The following is a 20,700-nucleotide window of genomic DNA, read 5'->3' as shown; positions in this document are numbered from 1 at the left end:
TCACTACAAGCTGCGCCAACGGGCTAGTCATTTTCGCAGTGTAACCTAACAAAGAAACCGCTCCATCTAAAATCTCCATTGATTAGTATATTATTATTATTATATATAATATAGATATTAATAAAAATACGATTCAGCTTGTAGCATCCCACTGCTGGACATTGGCCTCTTTCGCCATATAGGACAAGGATTTGAGCTTAATCCACCACACTCCACTGCGGGTTGACGGGTATATTTCTTACTATAAGTAACGATCGCTATCAGGTATTTATGATAACAAACATGACCGACTGCTTAACGTGTTCTCCGAGACACGGTGGAGAGACCCACAAGGACAGACAACCAGACTGCAAAGAGTTAAATAATAGTAGGAATATCTACATATGAGTTTTCTAATTAAGATTTTTGATTCATTTACTAATTTTACTTGCACCACTTCTAAAACAATATTGATTACAGACATTATTATTTTACATAATTTTCTGTCAAATATATATTTTAGTGAATGAGTGTAATGAATTAAGGTGCAATCTTTTTCGTTAATGACCGGGTAAGTCATTGACCAACAGCGATACACTTACAGGTTATAACATAATAGTAGTTCGGTAAAATTTTGTTATAGAGTCGCCCGGTGCGACCTTTGTTATACAAACAATAAATAAAGACGTTATCTTGTTCCATAATTATTCTCACATCAGCCTTTCGCAGTCCACTACTGGACATAGGCCTCCCCAAATTCGCGCTAAAAATGGCGTGAACTCATGCATTTTGCCCATAGTCACCACGCTGAGCAGGTGGGTGATTAATTATTCTAAAAAAAATAATTTTCTGCGTAGTTTTCTTTCTGTTTAAGTAAAGAACATTCTACGATGTATAAAAGATAAATTAGTTAAATTAATATTGAGAATATTAAATTGTATTATTCGTATTTTTGTTTTTACTACTAAAATAATAAGTTTCAATATTATAATTCTTTTACTTGTGTTTGATGTCAAGCCGTCGGCGTCTTATATTAAACAGTAGCTGTGCTCCGCGGCTACACAAATAAAAATAATATAGCCTATAACCTTCCTCCGTAAGCTGCTAACACAAAACAATCTGTCAACGATCTATCAATAATCTGTCAAACAAAAAATAGGTTTATAATATTATTATAGCTATAGTATATTAAAACTTATATTTTATTATTTAATTTAATTAACGTTATATATATATAGAATTAAAGGGATTTAAAAGAGCAATATGCATTGCATAACAAATATAAATTTGCAATAACCAATTTTTTTTTTATTTCTCACAATAAAATAATATGAAAAAAAAAAACTATAAATTGTATACCTTTATTTAATTCAATTCAATAATTTTATCTGAAGAATTTTGACTAAAATCAAAATGCGCGGCGAGATATCATTATTTCTATTAATAACAATTACATACAAATCAATTTATTATCAATGTTTTTTTTTTAAACAAGTATATATATTGAAAATACAACCTGAAATAAATAATTACGCAAGACACTGGCTAATTTATATTAGCTTACGCGTCGGTTCAGTGGATTATCGTGGTTATCTAATTTTCTGTCCGCGACGAATCGATTCGCTCAGCGCCGCGTCGCAACACACCGGCGCGATTACATCTAGAAAGGCCATACAACCACTTCAAAGTGATATACTATTTATATTTAATATTATAATTAAAAATGTATTATGTGTCGTTCGTTCGTAAGATATTTTGATTAAAAACAGAAATAAAAATGTTTTTACTAAAATATATTTCAAAAGCACACTTGAATCGATATATACAAAAAAAAAATAGTTGTCTGAAAAGTTGGTTTACGGACGATAGTTTAACGTGACAACGTCATAACAAAACATCTCCACGGACGCAAAGGCCAATCGAGTGGAAGAGAGATAGATGCGGCGCAAGCGTACAATGAGCGTAACGGGACAATGAGTCATCCTTTTTCGTGCATGCAACCGGCGTTCATCGATTTATTAGATGTTATCACGTCAAAACTTCATCTTTGATTATTTATTATTGTTAAATTAACGCTTTCGCGAATTCGGAATATAGACTGTAGGAGAAATTAAGCATGATTAGTATAACTACTGATACATAAAAATATTTATATTGGTTCTTAGATTTATGTAAATATTTCATGTGGTTATATAATGTAAATAAGTATATATATTTAATTTTTATTTATTTCAATTTTGCAACGAGACATAATTGTGAATTTGTTTATTATACTGAATCACAAATACTACGTATTCCAAACAAATACGTAAAAAGTTATTAATTTATAATTTAAACAATATAATCATGTACAAAAGTTAAATCATTGAATGAATTATAATATAAAATTATCAGGCAAATAGTTAATGTATATAAATCACCAATATTTAATAAAATGTATTTGTTTCGATAAAACAACTCAAGAAACACAAGCTTTTGGAATATTTCCGTTCTCATTCAGTATAAATACTTTTTTCGTCCTAAATTCTTAGAATATATCGGAATTATATTCTTTATTTTATACGTTTTCGAAAAAAAATAACGCATAAACATACATACAATGACATACCCTTACTTGACGATAGTATCCAGAAACTAATTCCACATAAATCTAAACAGGAAACGATGAATTATTCAAATTTAAAACCGAAAAAAAGTTCTGAAACAATTGACATAAGGTCTCCTAATATTGACGCATTCGCTTTACATATAAAGCAAATGGCCAGCATGACCTCTGCGCTCTCGGGTAAAAAAACCGATTGAATTTTAGATTCGCTTCAATTTGATACTGTATTAATTCTTGAGACGGTCCTCTGTCACCACTATCCTGAGTTTATTTTAGTCGGTGACGGAAACAGTTTATTATCATTTATCTACTTAATAATAATACTTAAAAACTTAGTACAATCTTATATATAAAATTCTCGTGTCACAATGTTAGTTACGTCATCATCAATGTTTGAACAAACCCTCTTTAAAATATTAAAGAAAAAAAAATAGTTACAATACTCTCTCGAAACGGCTGGACAGATTTTTATGAAATTTTGTATGCATATCGGGTAGGTCTGAGAATCGGCCAACAGCTATATTTCATGCCCCTAAGTTATAAGAGGGTGGATTTTGGGGGTTTATAACATATATGGCAAAACAGCGTTTAAGGTGTCAGCTAGTAAATTATAAAGATATAAATGAAAATATAATTGACAAAAAAAAATTAAAAGTTAAATCATCGATTTTTTTTTTGAATTAAACTTCCTTACGTACGCTTGTCTCGGGAAGTAAGCTGGTTAATGTGTTACGAAAAGTGTGATCGGTTGAGGCGAACGGAAGTCGACAGGGAGATATAAGTTAGATGGACCTAAAGAAGTTTTACTTCAGTCGTGTGGTCTAAAGCACACTCGTTTTTTCATGTTTTCTTTTTGAGATTTATTTTATATCTCTACTATGACACATAGTTTTACACAGCTGTTTAAAATACATAACAACACTAATAATTTAACAATAAATTGGATTTCAAAAGATTTTTTTTTATGTCACTAGGTCAGCAAACAAGCGTACGGCTCACCTGATGGTAAGAGATTACCGTAGCTTATAGACGCCTACAATACCAGAAGCATCAAAAGCGCATTGCCGACCCGATCCCCAATCCCCCCCCCCAGGAGTTCTGGTCACCTTACTCACCAACGGGAACACGATACTGATTATTAACTTAAAACCAAATTCTGACGATAATATATTACAGGCAAGCAGTGTCTAAAGCTTGTATGCGACGCTACATCGTAACTTGAAGTGTGGAGACATTTTCATAACATATTTATTGCCACTATTGTATTGTAATTAATACGACAATTACGTTTAATTCAATTGCTTTTCTCTTTCAACGCACTGCATCGCATACATACACATTTATGTGTCTTTTGAACTCTACACAGTACATTCAGTCAGTCAGTTCAGCCTATTGCGGTCCACTGCTGGACATAGGCCTCCCCAAGTTCGCGCCAGACATCCCGGTTTTCCGCGATCCTCATCCAGCCTACACCGGCAATTTTACGTAGATCGTTGGTCCAACGGGCAGGAGGACGTCCCATACTGCGTTTGCCAAGACGCGGTCTCCAGGTCTGCTCCAACGGCCATTGGTCCTGCGACACAGATGAGTACATTTTTTTCGTGCATCGTGGTGGATTAAGCTCCTACGTGGAGATAAAAATAAATTTTAATAATTTGTTGTAATGTAATGACATTTCAATATTAAATGTTAATTATAACAGTAACATAGTAATATTAATCGCTAATCGCTCGCTGCTTGTCAAGTGTTGTTCAAGATAAGCAATTTGTTACCAATTAAAAAAAATGCAAAGAAACATTGAGACAGTAGAACATTTGAGTTCTAGTAATAACTACTTACCTGTTATGAATATGTATCTTTTCGTGTCATCCGGTTTAGTGTATATTTGCGAAAGTTCCTTTAACGACGCTCGTGGGTTCGATTTCCGCTCCAAGCTGACATTTGTAGTTAAATTAATTTTTGTTTTGTTGTCTGGTTATTTAACAAGCTCTTGCTGATTATCGTGACGTACCTGGTAGCGTTGGTTGTTCTTGGTAATATACATATGAAAATAGAGTTGAACAGTCTTGAAAATTAAGGTACGGATCACCCGATAATAAGCGATTACCGTGGCCTACAGACGCCAGCAACACCAGAAGCATCGCAAGCGCGTTGCCGACCCTACCCCCAAATACCCAGGAGCTCTGGTCACCTTACTCACCACAGGAACACAACACTGCTTGAAAGCAATATTATGTAGCTGTGATCTTCTTATGTAAAGTCCAGTTACTTCAACAGTCAGACTTCCCCAGCTTTTGGGCATGCAGTTAAATGTGCTTTTAAGACTTACTTCATAAAAGTGTTGTTGTTTTTCTTTATTATCAAATTAAAATAAGTATTTTTCTTTCGCTCTTTATTGCATTTAAATGTTTATGTACAGACAGATCTACACGGTCATTTATTAGTGGCTAGTCGTCATTACCCCCGGGGCGATGCACCGGGTATCGAAACAACGTCTGCGCGGTCTCGCCCCGGGGCGAACATACCGTACTAAATTGCAATATTAATATTGGTACTCTTTTTTACTATTTTTAATTTAAATTCAATGCACTTTTCAATTTTGTATTCTACTCAACGGAAAAGAGGTCTTCTTAGAAACCTATTATTTGTTTAAACTTGATTATATTCTTAATAGTTGATATTGTACAATTTTTATAGGCAATTTTAATTATAATTTCAGTTACATCGTGACTTAAAATAAATATTTGTATAAATACATCAATCTGTAGGAGTTAATCGAACCGATGATTGGCAGCTTTAACGCTACACCAGATTCATTGACTACAGAAGGAAAACCTTATGAGAAAACGTTAAAGGGAAGATTGATGTTAGGTTTTATAGGTTACAGTATAATGACCGACCGTGAAGGGAGATTACAGGTTTTCAATCTCTTGTGTACATTTCAAAGGCAGCGAACAAGCGTATAACGCTTTTGATAGCACCGTAGTCTATGAACTCCTGCAAAACCTGGAGCGTCGCAGACATGATGCCAAACTTAGCCCCGCTGTCAACATAGAACATTTCAGGAATTATGGCAACCTTACTCGCGGGGAACTAAGGCCTACTTGAGAGCTTTATTTGGCTGTAATCTTCCGGTAAGCTGATGTATTAACTCAGTCGGGTTGCTCCAAATTTTGAACGAAACATTTTCTGCTCTATCTTAACAAACTTCATAGCTTAGATCGATGATATAACTGTATAATTGTATTTGTTAGAAAAAAAAATCGACTTCAATTAAATCGACAAGAAATACAACGTAAGTATTAGACAACAAAAATTAACAAACGCACTCGTAACCACTACAATTTTCGAAGATCTCGATTACAAAAATACATACGCTTCAGCTTGTAATATTCCACTAGTGGGCATAGACCTCTTTCCCCATGTAGGAGAAGGATCAGAGCTTAATCCACCACGCTGCTCCAATGCAGGTTGGCGAATATATTCACTACTATGAGTAACGATCGCTATCAGGTGTACATATAGCAATCGAGACCGACGGCTTGACGTGTTCTCCCAGGCACGGTGGGGAGACCCACAAGGACTGCACAAACACCCAGACCACGACAAACATCTGTATGGCCAATACAAATGTTTGCCATGTGCGGGGATCGAACCCGCAACCGCCAGCGCAACAGATACAATCCATGGCTGTAACCGTTGCGCCAACGCGGCGTCTAAAAAAATAAAAAAATGGTTGAATTGAGAAACCTTCTCCTTTTTTAAATCGGTTAAACATAAATGTTATAAGCTGCAAATCTTATAGAAATGTCGATAGTTATTTTTACTTCTGTTCTTTGTTGTCAGACAAAGTATTTATAAAAGAAAATCTTATATATAAAATTCTCGAGTCACAATGTTAGTTACCATACTTCCTCCGAAACGGCTGGACCGATTTTCATGAAATTTTATGTGCATAGTGGTGGTCTGAGAATCGACCAACATCTATTTTTCAAACTCCTAAGGAGGTTACCCCTAATTATAAGGGTGGGGGGTTAAGGGGATTAATAACATATATGGCAAAACACCTACTGTGTGGCTACGGTACTAAAGAATATAGCCACTCCCTCTCTTCCCGTGGGTGTCGTAAGAGAAGACTAAGGGATAACACCGTTCCGCTACCACCTTGGAACTTAAAAAGCCGACCGGTGGCGGGATAGCCATCCAACTGCTGGCTTTGAAATACACAGGCCGAACACGGGCAGCAGCGTCTTCGGTGCGATAAAGCCAGCCCTGCGGTCACCAACCCGCCTGCCCAGCGTGGTGACTATGGGCAAAACACATGAGTTCACGCTATTTTTGGTGTAAACTTGTGGAGGCCTATGTCCAGCAGTGGACTGTATAGGCTGTAATGGTGGCAAAACAACGTTTGCGGTGTCACATTGTAAAATTATAAATAAATAGCACTACGATTTTCACTGAGTGTAAAATACAAGTATATCCATACATCATAATTAATTTAAAATTCAATGGTTATCGCCCCACCTAATTACCATTGAATAATTATAAAAAATATTACCACTCAATAAGCGCGTCGTATTTACATATATAACTTTATGAATTATAGATATTGAAAATTGAAAGTACCTTCGCTTATGGCGTTCACGTTTCAACGTCAGAACGTATGAACAGAATTAAAAACTAGCAATGAGTATACAAGTTGACATATTATGATTACAATTACGAGTAACTTATTTAACATTTGACATAGTCACCAACACGCATTGGAGCAGCGTGGTGGATTAAGCTCTGATATTTCTCCTATATCTCGACTAGAAAAAAGGTCAGGCTCAACCAGATCATGTATCTGGACCGGATCAGGATAGAATGGGGCATACCAGATCCGGCAAGTTCTATCAGGACCAGGTCTGGTCCAGACAAGGATAGCCTGATGTAAAATATAATCAAGTATGGTAAGGCATACAGGGTCAGGACCCGGTCCGGTCAGATCAGGACAGCCTGATGTAAAATATAATCAAGTATGGTAAGGCATACTGGATTAGGACCCGGTCCAGTCCAGATCAGGATAGCCTGAAAGAAATTACACGAACTGAGCCTGAATCGCGGTATTGATGTTTTTAAGCGCACTTAGTATATATACAGTTATCAGGACAGTCTAGCAGGGAGTCCATTTCTACACAGTGGAGCAGTCGTAAGTAATAGGAAATAGGTATCGGTATGTAAGCAATCAAAGATAGCTGTTTTCCGGGCAGGACAACGTCTGCCGGGTCCGCTAGTATTTTGTATATTATTCTTTACATATCGGATTATAAAAATGTAAATAAAGAAATTTTATCTAAGACCGAATCAAAATTAAAAGAAACAAAACAAATCCTTTTCTCCTTTATCGAATAAAAAATTTATTCTGATATGAAAAGAAAATAATTAAACCTCTACTTTTACTTTTATTTTTAATACCATTATTATGCTATGCAGTAATTTGAATGATTGTGTTATGAGAATACTCTGTGGGTGTCAAGACATGACGCTTACATCCTATGAACGTGCGGAGGCAGTGCCGATGATGTCACACGTTATCAGCCAACGATAATCTGATTATAACTTAGGAATATATAATATTAAATGCATCACACTCAACTTCTTGTGGGATGATATTCTTATTTTCTTATTCTATTTTTTTATATACAACAAACTCGGTAAACAAACGCACATCTCACCTGATTGCGAGCGATTACTGTAGCTGATAGACGCCTGCAAAACTAGAAGCATCGCAAGAGCGTTGCTGACTCTACCGTGCCTTCATTATCATCATTTCAGCCTATCACAGTCCACTGTTAGGCCTCCACAAGTTCACGCCAAAAATGGTGTGAACTCATGTGTGTTACCCATAGTCACCACGCTGGGCAGGCGGGTTGGTGACCGCAGGGCTGGCTTTGTCGCACCGAAGACGCTGCTGCCCGTCTACGGCCTGTGTATTTCATTACCAGTAGTTGGATGGTTATCCCGCCATCGGTCGGCTTTTTAAGTTCCAAGGTGGTAGTGGAACTTTGTTATCCCTTAGTCGCCTCTTACAACACTCACGGGAAGAAAGGGGGTGGCTATATTCTTCATTACCGTAACCACACAGCCTTGGCGAGCACATTAAGCTATCGATTCCGGTTTTTATCATAAATACCTGATCCACCAAACCGCAGTGGGGTGGCGTGGTGGATTAAGCTCCGACCCTTCCCCTACATGGAGAAAGAAGCCTGTGCCCAGCCGTGAGATGTTACAGACTCGTATCAGGTATCGTATAGACAAATATATAATACATATAGTCAAATATTAAAATTCCCTTTTTATAAAAGCTGGCTAAAATATAAAAATTTATTTTTTATTATTCTTAAATAAACCTTAAGTGTATAGAGTTTTCAGACAGAGTAAACTGGTACTGTTTTCATATTTCCATAACTGGATTACACTGGCCTGATTGATCAAACAAATTATAAATATTAGAACAAATTATATTTTATGTATTAATTAAACGCACAAAATGTTAAAACGTAAAAAATTTGTATGAATGTACCTACTGTATGTCTGTGTGTGTATGTATTTACGTATGATATTTGTATGTTTACTTATATACATATATTTTAAATTCAGTTTGTTCACTTCTAAACCGCTTCTACTACATCATGTCCTATTGTCAAAGTTTATCTAGAAGGAATTGCTCTTTTAGCGATAAGACCGCCTTTGTACATACATCATTTATTGCATTATTACTTATATTATACTATGCGATATGTCACTCCACCCGTTAAATATATAATAGATACAAGTAATATGATATATAAATAATACAATCAATTTACATATACCTACATATATAAATATATTATAATTATTTAATAGAAAAAACACATATATATACGACTCTGATGCAGTGAGGAAATGTTGTTTCTAATTGTCACAATTCATAGAAGAATTATAAGTATTTTATAATTAGTTACGTTACTCAGGTATTTTCATTAATTAAAAAATTGTTGACATAAATTGCACTTATCAAAAGCTCGTACACAATACACGTAAACATAACGCATTTATTCAAAAATAATAAACATGGAAAAAAACCTTATCGACCACAAAAAATAAAACTGCAACTTTACTATAACTTTATTATGTAGTCATAATTATACATTTGAGTGCATATGACAATTACAAAAAATATATCAGCTAAATCTTAGTATTCTGTTCAATATTATATAAATGATAAACATGTTGGCGACCACGTCTCGGCAGAAGGAGCACAGACCAACCAGGTGGACTGACGACCTTAAGAAGACAGGAAGAGATGGGAAGCCGCTGGATTCAGAGGGCGCACCGGACAGAGTGCCGAACGGCTGATGGATGGATGGTGTTTTGTGGATTTAGTAACGCTGTATTTAATGTGACGCCGCGTTGGCGCAACGGTCACAGCCATGGATTGTGCCGGTTGCGCTGGCGGTTGCGGGTTCGATCCGCGTACATGACAAATATTTGTATTGGTCATACAGGTGTTTGCCGTGGTCTTGGTTTTTGTGCAGTCCTTGTGGGTCTCTCCACCGTGCCTCGGAGAGAACGTTAAGCCGTCGGTCCCGGTTGTTATCATGTACACCTGATAGCGATCTTTACTCATAGTAGGGAATATATCCGCCAACCCGCATTGGAGCAGCGTGGTTGATTACGCTCTGATCCTTCTCCTATATGGGGAAAGAGGATATAGGGATCTACGCCCAGTAGTGGGATATTACAGGCTGAAGCGTAGCGTAGTATTTAATGTAATATATTACTAATTACTTAGTAAAACACATTTTTTGTAATGGGTATCTGAGTAGTTTCTTGCGAATTCTTCTCTTTAGAATCTACGTTCCTAATCGATGGTAGTTTCTCTTTCTACTATAATCAATTGATCAAAGGTAATATAATTTTAAATTATTACATAACGATTCGGTGTGCTTTTGAAACCTTTAATAAATAATTTTAATTTTTGATTTTGTTTTTATATAGCGGAAGAGACCAAAAAGTAGGTGGGACGACGACATTGACAGGTCGCAGGCGTAACATGAAGTAGAGTGGCCATGGAAAAGTCAGAATGGAGAAGATTGGGGGAGGCCTTTGCTGGGGCAAAAGAAAAAATTTACGAATAACAAGAGAAATATTGTCATGACCGAATGAAGGCTATTTGATTTGATAGAGGAAGGCATGAGCCAATTTACACGTTACTTTTTAAATAGGTAACTTAAACAAGCATTGACTTAACAATCACCACTTTCCCACAAAAAGATACAAAAAGTAAATTAAATTAACACACGAGAAGTGGCGGGTGTATCCCATAATGAAGATGAGCACTTATAAATAAAATATACACATTATTTTCAATAATCAAACGTTACATGTTAACGCAACAAATCTGTTGCGAACGACAATTATTTTGCGTTTCATCTTGATAGAGGCGGGCTGGGCTAAATGATTTCAAAAGTTTTCCAACAAGGAACACAGTAGCTATATCAGTTTCTATATTTGAACACAACAAACACAGTGTACGAACGTGTCTGAGTTTAAAAATCAGTTTATCTGATCGAGGTGTTAATTTTTTTTTGCATTAGGACATAAATATCACGTCACGATTAATGACTGAACATTTTGCAATGTCAAAATCAGTCATTTTTTATTTCATAAAGGTTACTAATTTTTTTGTTGTTTACAGTTTAATATTTTTGGTAAGATCTTTGATTATAAAATTAATTGTTAGTTTAAAAACAGAGTTACTAAAGTTCTATATAGTATTAGTATAGATGATAAAGATGTGATGACTATGACTGAATTGATAACAGTTGATTAATCCATTAAACGTTTTGAAAATAACTTTTTTTGCTTGTTCTTTTTTTTTTTGCAGACTTTGCTTGTATTTTTTTTTTTTTTTTTTTTAATAAATCATTATAGAAATCATAATAGATGTTAATTTTCTTATAAGCCCTCTATCAACAATCCGAATCGATATTAGCTTAGCTTTATTTTGACTATAACAAATTGCAGACTCGTACACAATTCGTAAAGTAATGATTAAAAAGTGCTAATGTAGCCTGTTTATACAAGGTTTTTAATTTGATTTAATTTTATTCCAAAATATAAATAGATCCGTAGTAACTGTTTCTAGTACTAAAACACTGTTTATATATTATTTTCTTGCCGATTCTTCTCTGCAAAACCTACACACCGAATCGATGGTAGCTTCACTTTTAAAAATAATATTCAATTTAAAATTTCAATTTGTGAAATGACGATTCGAAAGTGCTTTTTAAGCCAATTTGAATAAAGTTATTTTTGATTTTGATTTTGCATTTAAACCGTAACTGATTAAACTTAGGAAAAAACAGTTAATTGTGTTACTTCGAAAACGAATATCTTTAATATATATACTATATTTACATGTATATGTCTTACAAGAATGTAGTCTTACGAACGAACCCATTAAAGAATCATGTTCAGTATTAATGGTCTTTAGAAGACGAAAATTCTTTTCACCTGTGGGCTACTGTATGCTGTTCGAATTTTGTGCGATGTCAATTATTATCGACTTGAATTTATTTGATTCTAAATCTTATTCACTGGGTGTAAGGTTTATGTTTGTATGTAGCGATATAGGTTGTACGTCGTTTTAATATGTGCGTGTGGGTTAAAAACTGAGTTTATATTATAAGAATATAATAAGTGGGCGGAGTGGAATCAAATAGTAGTCGTTGAGAAGCTGCCGGCTGGTGTGACCATGATTGCAAAGAATTTGGAACGGAAGATAAAAATAATATAGTTGTGTGACTGACATCTGGCGCAGTGGAAGGCGATGAATGCAATGTTGTCGAGAAGTTGAGCTGAATTGTGCTGAGCTGAGTTATGAAGACCTATAAATATATTTAGTTTTCATAGTAAAACGGGTTTTACTTCATTATTTTTATAAAACGATTCTAATCAAAACCTTATAAATAAATAACAGAGATTCGGTGGATTCGTATCGCCATATTTTGTTTTTTTTTTTTCTCAATTTGTCGTACTTTTTTATATTCAAAAAGTAACGAACACAAAATATTTCGACGATTTATTTTTATCGATATTTTGTTTTGTGGATATTATTGTTCGTAACTATACTTTTTAACGTCAATTTACTTCCTGAAAACTCTGTTTAACATTTAGTAAACAAAGTTTATTAAGCGATTTTTTTTATAATTTTTAAGCATTCACGCTTACTATGATCACTACTTGATTATATGGGATTTACCGCGATTGTCATTTTTAAGTGTTTTTTTATGAACCATCTTTAAAAAAACCCGTCCACAAAACAAAGTACCTGCTGGTCGCTCTACACGGTTCTTTGCTGGCGGCTTGAAATAAATCCACTTTCGATCGGTTGCAAGATGCGGCTGAGCCCGAATTAAAATCATTGTCTTATTGTTATTAGTTCGGAGAGACCACTTAGCGACTGTACTTGTTACGTGCATTAAATAATTTGCTGTGTTTGTGTTTTTATTTCATTATAGTTTATTATAATATTCAATATTTTTTTAATACTTTAGAGGTCAGATTATAAAGTAAATTAAGTCATCATCATCATCATCATTACAGCCTATACAGTCCACTGCTGGACATAGGCCTCCACAAGTTGACGCCAAAAATAACGTGAACTCATGTGTTTTGCCCATAGTCACCACGCTGGGCAGGCGGGTTGGTGACCGCAGTACTGGCTTTGTCGCATCGAAGACGCTGCTGCCCGTCTTCGGCCTGTGTATTTCAAAGCCAGCAGTTGGATGGTTATCCCGCCATCGGTCGGCTTCTTAAGTTCCAAGGTGGTTGTGGAACCTTGTTATCCCTTAGTCGCCTCTTACGACACCCACGGGAAGAGATGGGGTGGCTAAATTCTTTAGTGCCGTAGCCACACAGCACAAAAATTAAGTGAATATACAATACACAAACTTAACAGAGCTACATGACGGTCGCTATTAGTGACTTCTTAAAGACAACTCTGGTGTATCAAAACACTCTCTCAACACTCAACACGGTTTATATTGTTTATATTATTTTATAGTTCAATTACGAATACTAGTTACAATTTCAGACCTAGTATACTGCCTTGAAGTACGCCTGAATTGTGCTAAGGTTTATGTCATTTAGTTAATTATGTATTAAAATGTCCTGATTACGGTTAGTAAAGTGGTTCTAGAATCCTTTGGGAAGAATTTCTAAAGTCAATTTTATAATTTTATAAATATGAATCTGTATCAAATGCCTGTTTTCAATCCAATATTATCCATAGTTTACTCTTTGTTTTCTATCTCATCTGTGTCAAATTGCCATCAATTTGTAAAATCTGTAATTTCTTGATACGCTGTTATTATATTTAATTATCTTTTTACCCTATACTACACTATAGTAGTAAAAAAAATATCAAAACTGTAGGTCGGTAAAAACTGTAGCTAGGTGAAATGTGCACCGTCGATCAATTTAAAAAATAACCAAAAAAAAAACTAGTTTAGTTTACGTTCATAATAAACGTTGCACTCCACATTATAACTAAAAATTTCCTTAAATTAAAATTTACAACAGTTTTAATATGAAAAATATTTTCACATTTGAACTAACCTTTTCCAGATTTACTCAGCCTACAATTACTGATAAATAAAATGTCCTCACCTAAAAAAAAAGGTTTAAACTATATTTTTATTATCACATTCATGTGTATATAAATTTTAAAAGAATAGGTAGTTAAAAGCGCTATTATAAAAGTTGAGCGTTCCTAAAAAGGCTTCACAGTAATCGCCGGCTGATTGCGCCGCGCAGGCGCAAGTTGTCACGCTAAATTGCCGCACCCGTCCTACCCGCTATGATTTACTCATAATAACCTGCCTTCACAATGAACGTAACTCATTCAATACACTATATAATGTTTATACTTAATATCTCATTAACAGTATAAAAAAATTGTTAAAAGTAGTAATATAAATTTTTTTATGTTTGAATAAATAAGTACAAGTCGGGGAATAACCTTTTTTACCACACACAGGCCGACTAATATATAAATTTCGTGTCACGATGTATGTGGGCGATAAACTCCGAAACTACAGAATCAATTTTTATCAAATTTTGTAATCATCTGTAATTTGGTCCACCTTGGGAAATACGGTAGTTTTTATCTCAATCGGACGCGGTAGATGGCGCTGCTATCGGTATGTAAGCAATCATATTTGGTAGCAGTTTTCCGGGCAGAACAATGTCTGCCGGGTCCACTAGTTATTACATATTTTTATTTTCCTTCATAAGACACAACATAAAGCCTGCGGTAGGAAAAAATATGGAGAATCAAATCGTGTAAAACAACGAAACATCAGTGACTCTGAGCTTTATTTGTTTATATAAGACTCATTGCACCACGCGGTTCAACCCGCGTAATTTCCGACCGCATAAAAATCTGAATGAGTCTGAATAAAAAGTAGACTATATGTTAATGTAGATCTTCAGCTATATCCGTGCCAAATTTCATTAAAATCGATCTAGTATTTTTTGCGTGGAAGAGTAACAAACATACATACAGGTGGGAGGTAGCTATAGTGTACCAAAAATTATCGTACCAATATAAATTGCAAGCGTTAATATATTTAATTTTGTTTTGTTTTTTTTTTTTTTTTTTTTTTTAAGTCGTTTTAATATCGGCTCTTAATACTGCCCTTTTGTAACAGTACTAAGATGTATAGAGAGGAAAAACCTATTACTGGCCTTATTATTGTTAGTATTGTGTTAAATGTCATATATATACGAATTGTAACGCTGTTGGTTTTCGAATAAATAAATAAATATATTTTGGCTTTAGTATTATTATTATTATTCATTAAATAGAAATATTTTAATTTTGAAATATTACGGTTTCATTACATACTTTTTATTATATATATACATAATGCATATGTTATTATACCCATACCCAGAGCGGAAATAGAACCCTGAAATGGATAGTAGTCACTGCCAAATGCACAAAAGGGTTAGCCAAAGGCATATGCAATTTGTTCTTGGTGGTCGCATCAAATTGAGCTAATTGACTGCAATGGTTGTTCATTGAATTGAATCGAATGACTCAAAACTGATGTGCATTGCTCATGTTTAACGTTCCATCATGTATCTTTAGATATATCTATATCTAAAGATAGATATTAATTAAGATTTCTTTTAGTGACATATTTTCGTAGTTAATTAGCCGTTTAATTCGCATCGTATCTGATGGTTTTTAATTATTTTTAACGATCGTGTATTTCAAAAGGTATCTAAATTACCACCCATTGGTCATAAGACCCATGTGGTCGACTCGTAATCAAGAATTTACTTAAACGGCTATATATATGACTAATGTGTAAATAACAATTAGGGATTTGTGATTCTGTCAAATAACATTCATGACCTTCGACCAGTTTAGACGAATTTTACATTTTAATGTTTTTAATGTGTTTTTGAAGCCTACTCGAATGAGGAAATATATGATTTTTTTGTTTTGATTACAGTTGGCATGTGTGTTGAAGTAACGTTACATTTCGCGGTGTACACAAAGCTACACGTGTCAGATGAGGCAGTATTTGCATGGGGCCACGGCGGCGCCAGCGCGATGAAGATACGTACGTGATCACTACTGAGGAGCGCCGCACTCATCGTGAACAGCTCGTTACTGAACTCAACTTCAAATATATTACTTTGTTTTTTTTTTAAAGTACAATCGTGAGACCGTTGCACGGTACTATACCGTTTTAATATTCATATGATGCTGGATGTTGAGTCAATTTTTTTTAGCTGTATCTTCGTCTAATATATGAAATTTATCTTCATTTTATGCGCTGTTTGATATATTGTTACATAAAAATAGAAAACTTTTACAAAGCAATCTTGAAAGCACAAAAGCTTTCAAGAAATACACAATATAGAAGAGATATCATTTTGCAAAATATATGTTTACTACATACTAGCTGTGCCCGCGACTTCGTTCGCGTGGAATTTAACAAAAAATTTATTGTTCAGTTTGCAGAGCTATAAAATAAATAAATTTCTTGAATAAAAGTAAGCTAAGCCTAAGTTACTCCTTACTACATCAGCTATCTGCCAGTGAAATTTCCGTCAAAATCGGTCCAGTCGTTTCAGAGATTAGCCGGAATAAACAGACAGACAGATAGAGAGACAGACAGACAAAAATGTAAAAAATGTCATTTCGGTATATGTACCGTGTAATACATCCATTTGCACTTATTAAAAAGCGGTTATTTTAGTATTACAAACAGACACTCCAATTTTATTTATTTGTACTTATAGATAAACGTAACTATAAGTATTTTTATGTCATTTATATTTATTTTTTTAAAAATTTGAGATGCTTGAATGTCATTTCAATATTTCAACATATAATAATGATTTAGTTATACAAAACTAATAAAATCGATTTGATGAATGATACGAAATGGAAATATGTTCACTACAGACCTACCTTGTTTAAAAAAAGCATCTATACATTTATTTAGAAGATAATATAAACAAATATATAAACCATAGCGCGTGATGAAAATGATTATGAATTTATTTTTCAGTTATCAGAGATATAACATTGGTTCCAGGACACGTTGACCTCTACAAACACAAATAGTAATCGCAGTAAGAGTTTTATTATTCTGGTCACTAAAAAGCTAACGTTGGATTGTTTCTGGAAAATTCTATATTTAACCATATCACCAACGAGTTATTCCTGATAAAATAAAAGGAAATAATAGTGAGATAGCTTGACGTGACGGACATGAGCAATGACGACGTGATGTCCAGCGTCCGCATACCGATCGAATGAACAGAAATGGTATCTTTTGAGAAATATCTTCTATTGCAAAATTATGGTTCTTAAATCAAGCGAGTTTTTTTATTTGTAGCTTAAAAATATAAACTGATTAATGTTTCATGAATAATAACAAAATCTTCTAGTAATTGTGAAGTTGTACCTATAATTATTAATTACGAAATGGATTCAGTGTTTGCATTATTATAACAAGTAAATTAAATTACTAATTTATTAATTTTGATTATTAAATTAAAAATGTCATCATCAAATATTTTACTGTATTGTTTTCATTCAAAAAGCCGACCGATGACGGGATAGGCATCCAACTGCTGGCTTTGAAATACACAGGACGAAGACAGCATCGTCGGTGCGACAAAGCCAGCCTTGTGGTCACCAACCCGCCTGCCCAGCGTCGTGACTATGGACTACAAACATGAGTTCACACCACTTTTGGTGCGAACTTGTGGAGGTCTATGTCCAGCAAAGGACTGCAATAGGCTGAAGTGAGTGAGTGTGAGTGAATCGAGTTGTTTTCATTATGCTGCACCATCACATCACTGAATGACTGAAAACAATATCTATAATGTTTTGAATGGCGTTGTTTAAGTCCCGTTATGCATAGTACATATATATCCTTACTAGTAAATGAGATTACTCAAATTATGGAAAGCAGAAGTAATATACTTAAACATAACAAGAAATGTAAATACAACACGCATTGAAAAACAACGGTTTTAACAAAATAAGCAACTCGTAAAAATCCAAAACCGCGAGGTCCGCTGACTTCTACTACACAAATATTATTTTGATCAGTTATAACATTAATTCGTATACGGAAATCAACTTAATCCAAGATCCAAACGAATTAAAAATACATTAACTTTACAAAATAATGTCAAGATATATAACAAACCTAACCTGTAGCTTTCATGCTATATATAACCTATACGGTAGCTTTTAACCTGTGTACATATATTTTTATCTACGTGGCACATACGAGCTTAGCGGAACGACCACAAGATATTAAGATTGGACGGGAAACAGTTAGGACCTCATTTCAGTACTGCGAAGATTGTATCTCAGACAGAATTATCAACTGGGCATCAAAGACGCGAGGGCTAACCACGGCGTCCATTGGTCGGCGCTGTTGCCAAGGCGGTGGCACGAATCCCCTACACACGTAACTACAACACGTACCGAGTTTTCTAACACTGCTGCGTCCTGCTTGCGTATGCGTAGACCAGGCGCCCGCGGAATCACAATCGACACTCTGGGTAATAACTCGTCGAGCGCCGCGCTGCGGAATCACCAAGTAGCTGCGCGAGGCAAGCGGCAGCTTCTACGCGTTCTTTGTTAGAAAACCTTGATAACCAAGGTCGGTGCGACTATTTCTGGTAGTGCAGTCACTTGGGACGATGCGTATTTTAGATATCACTTATCATAGTTACAGTTTTATTTTCTAAATGTAGGTAGAAATATAAGCGATTGTTTATATTCATGGTATTCATGAAAACAGTTCGACCGCTCCGCATTATTCAGATGCGATCGAGGCGTCAATCACTGTTCACCTCGAAGTGAGAATCCATCACCGTCGAAGCAGCTGCCAGGCAATTATACACCCTATATCTTAAAAATAAACTCAATACTTATAGAGCTCGACGTTTATTATTTCGGTTTGTATATAGATCCATAATAATGAGGGCGACCGGCAAAGGAGACATCGAGATGTATTTATTTAAATTTATTACAATCGTCAAGAGATAAGCTGCTGTTCACACTTCATAATGTCCGTTCTTTACAAAATTATACTTAAACGGGAATATTTTATAGTAATTCGTCGATATTATGTATTGTTGAATATATTTTTTTCCGTCGTCTTTTATTTACATTACATAAACGTATATTTGAAATTCGAATTAAATTTTCAATGTTGGAACATAATTTGGGAGTTGGATAAATGATTTGTCTAACATAACGATATTGTTTTGTCAATGAACTTAAAAGACAAAGCCCTAAAGAAAGAACCTAAGAGTGAGCAGCCTTAAATCATTTATATATTTGCTTTTTAACTGTCGCACAGTTTTATGGCGTAGGCTTTAGTGCTGACCCGTGTCACTTACATTTTCAAATTGGAATACAATTCTAATATAAGCCCAGGTGGCCGGCAAAAACACGCTTTTAAATTCACTCCAATTTTTCGGATTGTGCAAAGATATAATTCCTTTATTTTGTTACCATTTGTTTTCGAGACTAGTACTGTCCTACAGTTTCGCTCGCATGTATTTCAGCCTATTCAAAAACAACTCCAACTTACAATTATTTGTTGTATTCGTTTAAAAATAGTGAAAAATCTGAGAAACTTTTTTTTTAATATTTTAATTAGGAAATTTATCAAGATTATACTGATTATTGCCGGATCTGATTACTCGTAAGATATCAGTCACTCGGTCAAAGGACATCTGTCACACATTATATATATATATATATATATATATATATATCTATAATAATATATATAAAAGCGAAAGGTCACTCACTCATCACGAAATCTCCGAAACTATAACACCTACAAACTTGAAATTTGGCAAGTAGGTTCCTTATAAGACGTAAGCATCCGCTAAGAACGGATTTTACGAAACTCGCCCCCTAAGGGGGTAAAACGGGGGGTGGAAGTTTGTATGAAAGTCCTATGTATTTGAAGTTAGAGACTTGAAATTTAAAATGTAAGCTCTATAGATGGTGAAAAGGTGTCCAAATAACATATCTTTAGAAATCAACCCCCTTTTGGGGTTAAAACGGGGGATGGTACGTTGACTCACTCATCGCGAAATCTCCGAAACTATAATAGCTACAAACTTGAAATTTAGCAGGTAGGCTCCTTATAGGTTGTAGACATTCGATAAGAACGGATTTTACGAAACTCGACCCCTAAGGGGGTAAAACGGGGATTGGAAGTTTGTGTGAAAGTCCCATGTTTTTGAAGTAAGTGACTTCAAATTTAAAATGTATGCCTTATAGATGATGAGAAGGTGTCCAAATAATGTGTCTTTAGAAATCAACTCCCTTTTGGGGTTAAAACGGGGGATGGTAGGTTTACTCGCTCATCACAAAATCTCCGAAACTATAACACCTACAAACTTGAAATTTGGCAGATAGACTCCTTTTATGGCGTAAACATTCGCTAAGAATGAATTTTACGAAATTCGACCCCTAAGGGGGTAAAACGGGGGTTGGAAGTTTGTATGAAAGTCCT

The 20,700-nt window shown here is 34.8% G+C and overlaps 1 long non-coding RNA gene across 1 annotated transcript; it reads right to left on the bottom strand.

Annotated features, from left to right (window-relative positions):
• Window positions 1-9,724: 9,724 nt before the first annotated feature.
• Window positions 9,725-18,759, bottom strand: LOC123654155. The gene is made up of 2 exons (XR_006743196.1): window positions 18,645-18,759; window positions 9,725-9,963 (listed from the first exon to the last, which is right to left on the bottom strand). It is a non-coding gene; the product is annotated as an uncharacterized LOC123654155 (long non-coding RNA).
• Window positions 18,760-20,700: the final 1,941 nt, after the last annotated feature.

The sequence above is a fragment of the Melitaea cinxia genome, chromosome 6, assembly GCF_905220565.1.
Source record: "Melitaea cinxia chromosome 6, ilMelCinx1.1, whole genome shotgun sequence".
Classification (NCBI taxonomy): Eukaryota; Metazoa; Arthropoda; class Insecta; order Lepidoptera; family Nymphalidae; genus Melitaea; species Melitaea cinxia.
The sequence above is the reverse complement of the archived record's forward strand: the minus strand, read 5'-3'. Positions and strand labels throughout refer to the sequence as shown.